The sequence below is a fragment of the Panulirus ornatus genome, chromosome 58 (assembly GCF_036320965.1).
Source record: "Panulirus ornatus isolate Po-2019 chromosome 58, ASM3632096v1, whole genome shotgun sequence".
Taxonomy (NCBI): Eukaryota; Metazoa; Arthropoda; class Malacostraca; order Decapoda; family Palinuridae; genus Panulirus; species Panulirus ornatus.
Window position 1 is genome coordinate 20,732,753 of NC_092281.1, and position 9,466 is coordinate 20,742,218.

Sequence of the window (9,466 nt, forward strand, 5' to 3'; positions counted from 1 at the left end):
GTTTACGACTGATGGGAAGAAACTATGACTGGAAATATTACACAAACGAGTCTCCGTAAAGAAGGGAATTATTAAGAGAGCTACCAAGCAGATGGGGTTCGACAAAAGAATGTTAGTAAGAGGATAGGAAAGGATCAAGTCATCTACAGGGGCGAGAGCAAAGGAAATGGCTGGTACCGCCACTGATCAGAAGTTTTCCCTCTCCTTGGTACTAGACACACGCAAGATTCTCGAGGTTCTTCACACACTTTATCAGAAACTTAAGAGCCATAGTCTTGTTGACCACCTCCTCCATGTTTTTATGTAAAGGTTTATGTATCGAGAATAATGATGGAAAGGGAAAGAATATAAAGTCAGGGAGTGAAGGTGAGGTGGATAAGTGTATGATGCACTTACAGAAATGGTGAGACTAGCCTGAAGGTTTGAATGAGGATGTGATTGAATGACTTTTGCCAGTGTCATCAGCTAGATTGTTCCACACACGAAGCTCTCCTCCTCTCCACCTGTGAGGGTTAGCGCTGCAGAAGAAAGTAAGAGGTCACAAAGGGTCTTTGTCAGACCACAGTGCACAAAAGATATGGCATGAATAGCTACAAGAGGGTTTATTCAAGAAAGCTTCATTAACACAGATTTTCTATCCTGTATTCATTTGCTGGAAGCAAAATCTGAATAAGATTTCAGAATTCCAGGAACTGTGCTTTTTTATTAACATTGTTGTGTCGTTTCTTGTAAGGCTTGTTTCGCCTTATCCCTGATATGTTTTATTATCCAGCATATATACATGAAACTGCCAACTCTAATAACCTATAACAAGGTAGGAAGCAGAGCGGAAAGAGTAAAGCCATGCGCAATATGAAGTGTGGTTTTAGAAGTGGATAGGACTGCAGACGAGGTGTTTCGAGAAAGCGGGAATCAGTGTTGTTGATTAGTCAGTCATGCTGGTCAGTCTTTGTCTCGTTCAAGGAAATGTGCTGCATTACCTTGGGAGACAAAAATGACTTATTTATCAGAGAATGGCGTTTGAACAGGGTGGAGAAATGAACAACTGGTTGAGGAGGGGTATTGTGAGTGTGTGTGGATCACGAGTTCGCAGTTAAGAATGTATGAGACAAATCTTTCTTTGAAGGGAGTAACTTTTACGTGGTATTTATGAATTTGGAAGAAAAATTGTGATTGGGTTGACGGAGATGCCCGTGTGGAAGGAGCCACGAGTATGTCAGGGAAATGGAGATGCTAAACGCAACGAGTTTTTACCTGGAGAAGATGCACATGTGATCCAGTAGCAAGAGAGGAGGGTGTGAGTAATTCCTGTTGAAGATGAGTCTGCGTCAAAGATATGTCGTGCCACCATGGCTGTTTAATCTGTTTATGAATGGGGCTATAAAAGTGCACGGGACTTAAGAGCAATGGGTAGGTGTATGGTATACTAGGGTTCAAGTGGTATACGTTGTTGTTTGCAGATAACACAACCCTGGTGGCAGACGAGAGAGAGAGAGAGAGAGAGAGAGAGAGAGAGAGAGAGAGAGAGAGAGAGAGAGAGAGAGAGTCTAAGCAGGTGTCAGAGTGTAGGAATGTGTGTAAAAGGACGAGAGGAATGATGAGGTACGGCAGCAGCAGGATAGGATAAATTGGTGTGAGCCTCAGTTGAAATGGGGAGCGCTTGGAGGAAGTGGAGCGCTTTTAGGTAGCTTTTTTTTTCAGGTACATGGGAGTGGATGTAGCAATGGATTTAAGCATGAAGGGCTGAGGTGAGCTATAGGAGAGAAGAGTGAGCTGAGGGACCCAAGTGTATTATAGAACGTGTAGACGGAGAGATGAACGTCTTTAAGGACAAATATGGATACGCTTTAGGGTTAGTCTCGACAGTGCTGCATGGATGAAAGTCCCTGGGCCCGAATGCAAACAAAACGAGGATGGATGTGTTGGAACTGAAGGGATGATACGTGGCGTGAGGTGTTTTGATAGCTAGTAATAAGGAATGACAGTGTCAGTGATAGGTGTGGTAATAAACGTTGACCGATTGGGAGGGCCCATCAAGGTGTGCTGAAATGGGTTCTGACATATGGATAGGATGAATAAATAAAGGTTGACTAATACGGTCAGTCATAAGCGAAAGAAGCAAGGGAGGGAGGTAGAGATTAAGTGGGTGGTGGGGGTACTGTGACCTGAGCATTCAGGAGAGAAAAGACGTACATGGAACTGAATAACTTGGATTGATGTGGTATATGGGTGGCGACGTGCTGACAGCGGGTATAACCAGTGCATATATAACAGTCATAGTGAAAAAATTATTGGGGTAGCGTGTGAGGTTTAGCTGCGAATTTTAGGCTGAAATGGTTCTAGCACATGGATACGATCATCGAAGAAAAAGTGGGCAAGAGGCTCGAATTCGACTGAATGAACTAGATCGAAGTACTATATGGGCGGCGACGTGCTGTCATTGGGTTCAACATGTGAACATGAAAAGGTAAAGTACTCTGTGGGGGCATCACTATGAAAGTTAGGCACTGGTTTCGGTAAATCAAACTGCTGCAGATTGCTTGTGTGCAATAATCTTTACGACACTTTATCAAAGAGAGGAGCACCATTAGGTATAACGTGTGTGTGTGTGTGTGTGTGTGTGTGTGTGTATTTCTATGTTTGGTTGTATATGTGTATATGCGCCAGTTATTATGAGTTTCTCAGTTTCCTGCATTGTTCCGGTTATGTATATTGTGCTCAATCGTTTCCTGTAACGCCCCCGCGGCAACAGCCAAAAGTTTACATTACATTTCATTACGCTGTTTTCTAAGTATTTGATCAAGAATACCATTTTGATTAGTGTACTTAAGATCTACGGTGAACCACAGTAGTGGTAACACTGTAGTGTTAGAATATGGGGATAGTCAGTTGATAAACATTTTCCGATAAAATATCTCTATCGTAGTATCTAAGTTACCGATAGCTATATCCTTGACCTAATTCTCTAATCGAAAGCTTCGTTTTATTGTCCTGTTGAGCAAATTCTATACCACTTCGCACTGGTGTCTTAAAGGGTAATAACTGTCATCATAATTATCTGCGACACTCGACACTGAGCATACGACGTGCCATAATGTGAGGAATTGGGTCGACACGCTCTCTCTCTCTCTCTCTCTCCCTCATGTGTAAGAAGCGCCTCGTTCGATGTCGCATCTGTGGAGTGACCGCGAGCATACGACGTCCACGAGGAGGGACCTGGCTGTGCATGACGGGTCTAAGTGGGCGGGCACCCCTCAGAGAAGGTGCTGGTTGCATGCACTATAATTAACTATCCGAAGAAGGTGGGCACCCTCCCAACAGGTGATGTCATGAGGGAAGGGGAAGGCTGTGTGAGTGTGTGTGTGGTGGGGAGGGCGGGCGATGATGGGGGGGTGGCGGCGGAGGGTGGTGGCCTCTGGTGGTCGGGGGCAAGACGGGGCCCAAGCGTCTCACTGTGGCGTCTGTGGTCCACCCAGGAACACCACCCTCACAAGGGGTCTGGCCTCCCTCGCGCTAACAGAACAAAACTAAGGTGAGAAACTCGTTATTTCGGGATGTATATTTACCGCCTCCGAACTCCTCCTCTTCCCTCTCTAGTGAACGGGAATATGATTTAGTGACAAGCTCTCCAGGTCCGCAAGTAACCCAGGGTATCGAAAACGGTCGTGGCTCGAACTAGAACCTACTAACGGAACTGTTTGACGTTGTCTATTTCGGTTGGGTGCCGTAAACGAACGGTAATGTATCCGAATATTTCAGGATTTCTTCCAAGTGTGAAGATTGACCAGAGCGGAGTGTGACCTCCGTCAAGTCTAAGGTCGATACAGAGGTTGATGAAGCCAAACACAGGATGTAGCACAGATCTGGAGGAGACTGTGTACGAATCCGTTCGTCACTCTTGAGTACAGAGTACCTGTCCGTGTTTCCGTAAATGCACTGGGCTTTTTGATATCCCTGGCTGGTTGTGTACATGGGTGGTTCAGCGAGGCTCTGGAACATTTCCAGCAACGTGGTGTAATCAAACAAAATATCAGTTTCATTCCAGAAAGATTTTTTTTATTTTTATTTCTCTAAAGGCAAAAAATTAATGTGATTCACGCATTCTTTAAATTATGTTATGTGCACACTTTTTCGAATACTTCTGTCAGCTTTCCACCATGACTGTTAGCTCTGGCCGTAGACGGAAGTTACCCGCCCCCGTGAACGACTTCGTCGTGACACATACGTAAACGAACTCCAGTTTCAAGGTCGGGGAGGGTGGTGACAGCTTCCCCAGCCCAGCATAAACAAATTTCCCCCCATACGTCACATTTCCCGGAGGACGCTGGCCGTTCCTCTGTCACAACACCGTCTCTGAGCAACGTGCTGAACAGCTGGAGTGGTCTTGGTAGACGGAAATGTCTGGCGCCCATTAGCCTTTCTAAGCAACTATAGACGAAGCTGTGTGTGTGAGAGAGAGAGAGAGAGCTATTTGTGTTACAGGGACAGAGCTTCATACCAGTGTTGCCTCCAACTCTTAACCTTGCACACCTATATGTGTACTGTCTTTACTCATATATGTACCCCAGCCTAAACCAGGTAACCCATTTTTCCGACCAGACACGAAGGAATGATGAACGGCTTGGATTCTACTACGAACCTGAGCGTTCCTTCGTGTGAATCATCATAAGTCACCTGTGTGTGTGTGTGTGTGTGTGTGTGTGTGTGTGTGTGTGTGTGTGCGATTAAGCCTATATACGTAAGAACTTTGTACCTGCGGACTTTTATGGCAAAGCCCTTTGATGTCACGAAGCAACATATCGTATTCAGGATCAAAACCTTCCATACTCGAAAATAGTAAAAAAAATCTGGAGGAAGTGAAGCTCTCGAGGAGCGAGCAGAGAGAGACCCCTCCTCCTCTCCCCCCACCCCTGCAGTAGGACGTAGCAGCTTGCACATAACAAGGTGGTGACTCTAAACTACCCTTCCATGATTGCAGTTTTTTGTAAGCAAGTGGCGACGCATCGGTAGATTGCAATGGTCGACGTCAATTGTGTTTGTGGTCGTGTGTACTATTGAGTACAGAATTTATGGTCGATAATACGTTCTCGCTTCCAAGAGATCTAGGTCACGTCTACGTGCCATACATTTTTTTGAACGTTCCGTGAACGTTTTGTGAACATATTTACATGTTATGTGCTATGTTTCATTGGAAATTATAACATATGGACGCTTACGTATCATCTACAGTCTTTAACAAAGCCTTAGCTGACACAGAAATATATATATATATATACGTTGGTAGACGTGAAACATTGCCCAACACTGAACCACATATTAGGAAAGAGGCAGCGCGAATGTTTAGCCTCAGTTTACTTAATTTATTCGGGCCACCGAGTAGCAGCTGAGATGTGTGCCGCTCTTCTAGGAATAAGACTATAATCGTTTTCATTGTGGACAGGAAGAAAGAAAAAAATAACTACGACTCTTCTTCGTTAGCATATTCTCTTTGCAGCCGAGAGTATTTCATCCTCTTTTACAGGATCAGGATGCTCACAGCGGCTTTCCGCTGATCCCCAGACTTTCGGGGGGAGGAATTACTCGCCATTATCTCTCTCGAAGGTTGTAGGAAATAATTTCCACCCGAGAGTGAGAGAGAGAGAGAGAGAGAGAGAGAGAGAGAGAGAGAGAGAGAAAGGAAATATTGCGTTGAGGTTATAACTGATGGACGATCCGGAACGGGACGGTATCTGGCGCTTTAATGAACCCAGATGGGCATACGTACATCCATACCAGAGATGCTGGTGCCAAAAGACCAGGCGGGGTCCAGAAATACCAGATGGATGTCCAGAATGCCAGGTGGGTGGGTGCCGTAAAACCCAGCTGGTGGCCGCCATTCCACAAAAATAATCCTTGTGGCGGCAACACGTACTATGTGGGAGTCACGAGACACCAGGTGAGGGACACAAAAGCACATTTGGCTGATGATATCCACACCTGGTGGGTGACAGCTGCATCTGGCATATAGCAGGCACACCTGGTGGTTGGTTGCTCCACCCCTGGCGGATGGCAGAGATACTATAACCTACTTGATCAAACACATGGCGGATTTTGACTATAGTTCGTGAAGGGTCAAAAAAAAGCCAGTTGGATTTGGAAACAAGAGCCTCATGAATAAACATTTAATTCATGAAACTAAACACGCACAAATATATACTGTAAAGTATCAAATTTGAGTGTACAAGTCGCTAGAACAACAGATACGAAAGTCGTAAGAGCCTTGAGTTGTGGGTACATCTGTAATACATGATGTAACATTGGTAGTAATGATCAACTGGTTCATCTCGCGACCAGCCTTTATGTATATAGCTTTCCCAGGTTTACTGAATAGCTATGGGTGTGTGTGTTGCGGAGAGAGTTCTACACTCATGTTACCCCCTTCTCTTGACCTTGTTTATATGTACCTTATCTTTACTCCTAATATATCTACAAACACACACACACATACAGTCCAGCATAAGCCATGTACCCAATCATCGACCAGCCCCGAAGGGAGGATGAACACCTGGGTTGGGTGTGAGCCGACTGCCGTGCCCAGGATCCAAAACCATGGAGGCCCAACTCCTGGGCGGGCCCGTGCTGACTCATGGTCAATAACGATAGCCACTACACCACAAAGACTTGTGTGTGTAATCACCCATTGGTCCTGTACGGGGAAGGAGTTTTACACGTGTGCGCGCGCGCGCGTGTGTGTGTGTGTGTGTGTGTGTGTGTGTAAATTTCACACGTATGAAATCAGCCTTTCAACATTTTCTAATCTTCACTGAAGCCAGTTATAAGACTCAGACATCCATAATTATAATACTGCACAGGATATAATCTTTGACACATCATGTGAAGGTGGGGCGAGGCGTGAGCCCATTCCTGCGTATGGAACGCTGGCCAGGGAACAGAGAGGAATAGGTCAGGTCACAGAGAAACGAGGAGGAGGATTCAAAGACTCGGCTAGATAATTTTTTTTTCACTCTGAACAGAGTAATTATACCACATACAGCTGCCGGCAGATATCTTTGCTACCATATTCACATTATTTATTTATATGTAACTACCGAGGGTTTACCCTTCCACAGTTACGACCGCGTAACTAAAGGATGCCAACGTGAAATAGTTTCAATAATGTCTTAATCTAAGGTCATTTCAAACGTCATTTCTATCTTAATCCTAACTACGTCTCTCAAATGTATATGGATATGTAAATATACCATGGGGTGTTATCGTACTGCATTCAATGTGGTTGAACAGCGAGTGAAATATCGGCTGTGGCGAGGCTTTTATTACTAGGATTAAATACAGGCGTCTACTACATTACCCTGCTACTGGAGGTACCGCATCCTACGGTTGCAAGAGCCTTTATAGAATAGAAGCCAAGAAGCATTTAGAATTGGCCGTTTAATGTCGAGAATAATGTCCGAGAGTTATCGAAGCGAAAGAACGAAAATATATATATATATATATATATATATATATATATATATATATATATATATATATATATATATATGAGGTATTCACGAAGGAGACACGTGACGATCTCAGATGACCTTGCAGACCACGAAGGAAAATCAAAGCAGAAAAAGTTGCTTAAGCGCTTTCGTGGATTTCAACATCTTCAGAAGCAAATAGTAACAGATCACAGATGGAGGAAAATATACAGAGACACCAGCAGATGTTTACATGTATATATATATATATATATATATATATATATATATATATATATATATATATATATATATATATATATATATAAGTAGATAAGGTCATCATGACATAAGTTGGGTGAAATGTTCTAGATAAACGCCTCATGAGGGTTGGACCAACGAGTCCAAGTAGGCGTGTGCCAAGTGTATGACACTTGACAAATACTTCTTACTCGCGTGCGCGCACGCACATATATATAATCCGTTCTTATCCACAGGGAAATGAAGCACGATAAGTTTCCAAGTGCATTTTCGTGTAATGATCACATCATCAGGGAAGACAAGAAAAATATAATAGTCAGTTGATATACAGCATGCTTTGATCTTAGCACACAGGACTAATTTCATGATTCTCGTCCCTTCACTCTTATATGCTGATAATGGATATAATTTGTTTTCGCTCTTCTCTTATTCTGGAAATTCTCAAATTCCCTTGAACAGACAGCAAGCAATTTCCAACAGGAAGAGTACAGCAGATCAAAGCGTCTGTTGGAATGCAGGCTTTGAAAATTGCTCCCAGTCTTGAGTGAGGCAGAGTTAAATCATATTGATTGCAGCGTGAATACGAAGGCTATCTCTCTCTCTCTCTCTCTCTCTCTCTCTCTCTCTCTCTCTCTCTCTCTCTCTCTCTGACTACGAGGGAAGTATCGGTGCATTACACATTACTATATTACATATTCTGCCACCTAATAACATTTTTCTTTCTATTTTTCTCTTCAATATTCTCCAATTATACCGATGAAACAGCTATTGCTGTTTTGATGAATAGATATCATGGTTACTTATCATTCATGATGATGGCTATTTAATAGTATTATCAAACGTCAAAAGCGTCTATGAAGGATGAGCAAATGATAGTGGTAATAGCTATTAGCTAGTGATAATGTATGATAATAGCTTTCGTGATAACAGCGCAGTTGTGCAGTGTGTTGATGACTGGAGAGATAACCGACAATGAAAGTGTTGATGACAACAAAGTATTGATGATGGAGTGAAGACGACTCGCTCGCAATAGTGATGATGATGACGTCGAAGTATGCCAGTGATGATGACCCGAAGATAAAGTATGATGATCGTAGCACCACTGATGGTGAAAAACTCGTGAGTGTTGATGACTTGAAAAGATTACCGACCACGATATCGGTGAAGATGATGACTGCCAATGATGATGTAGGCAGTGGTGATGAAGTGGGTAGTGATGATGGCACATGTGAACTGGGGACAAAAAGAAAATGCAGAGAAAAAGAGAGAGAGACGCCATTAGTACTGAAAGCCTAATGATGAGAATGATAAATAGAGCAAAGATAGATATCTAGAGAGAGAGAGAGAGAGAGAGAGAGAGAGAGAGAGAGAGAGAGAGAGAAGGCAGTGACTGCTGAAGTGCTGGCGAAAATAATCTAATGTTGAATAATGTTGAAGGACAATGTCAGACAGAGAGAGGCTTGGTGAATAAGCCATTATAATTTAGAAGGATCTTCTGACCTGCAGTTTCTTCCTCCTGGGTGTTTTGATATGATACCTAAGGTAAGATTTCCCAGTGGATGGAGCGTGGGAACCCTTATGAAGTATTCAGCAGTGGGTGGTAGATTCGCGTACAGCCCTCAGCAGTGGGTGGCTGTGTTGGTTCACACAGCCCTCAGCAGTGAGTGGCAACGTTAAGTTCACATACAGCCCTCAGCAGTGGGTGGCAACGTTAAGTTCACATACAGCCCTCAGCATTGGGTGGC

The 9,466-nt window shown here is 43.6% G+C and overlaps 1 protein-coding gene across 3 annotated transcripts in view; it reads left to right on the forward strand.

The window, feature by feature from the left end:
• Nucleotides 1-9,466, forward strand: part of LOC139766637 (uncharacterized) — a 134,560-nt gene that overhangs the window by 91,104 nt on the left and 33,990 nt on the right. Inside the window, exon 1 of one of the 3 annotated variants that reach the window (XM_071695515.1) lies at nt 3,351-3,532. The exons of the other annotated variants lie outside the window; for them this stretch is intronic. The gene's annotated coding sequence lies outside the window, so the exon portion shown is untranslated. Of the gene's footprint in view, nt 1-3,350; nt 3,533-9,466 lie in introns of those variants that run through there. 3 annotated transcript variants of the gene reach the window in all.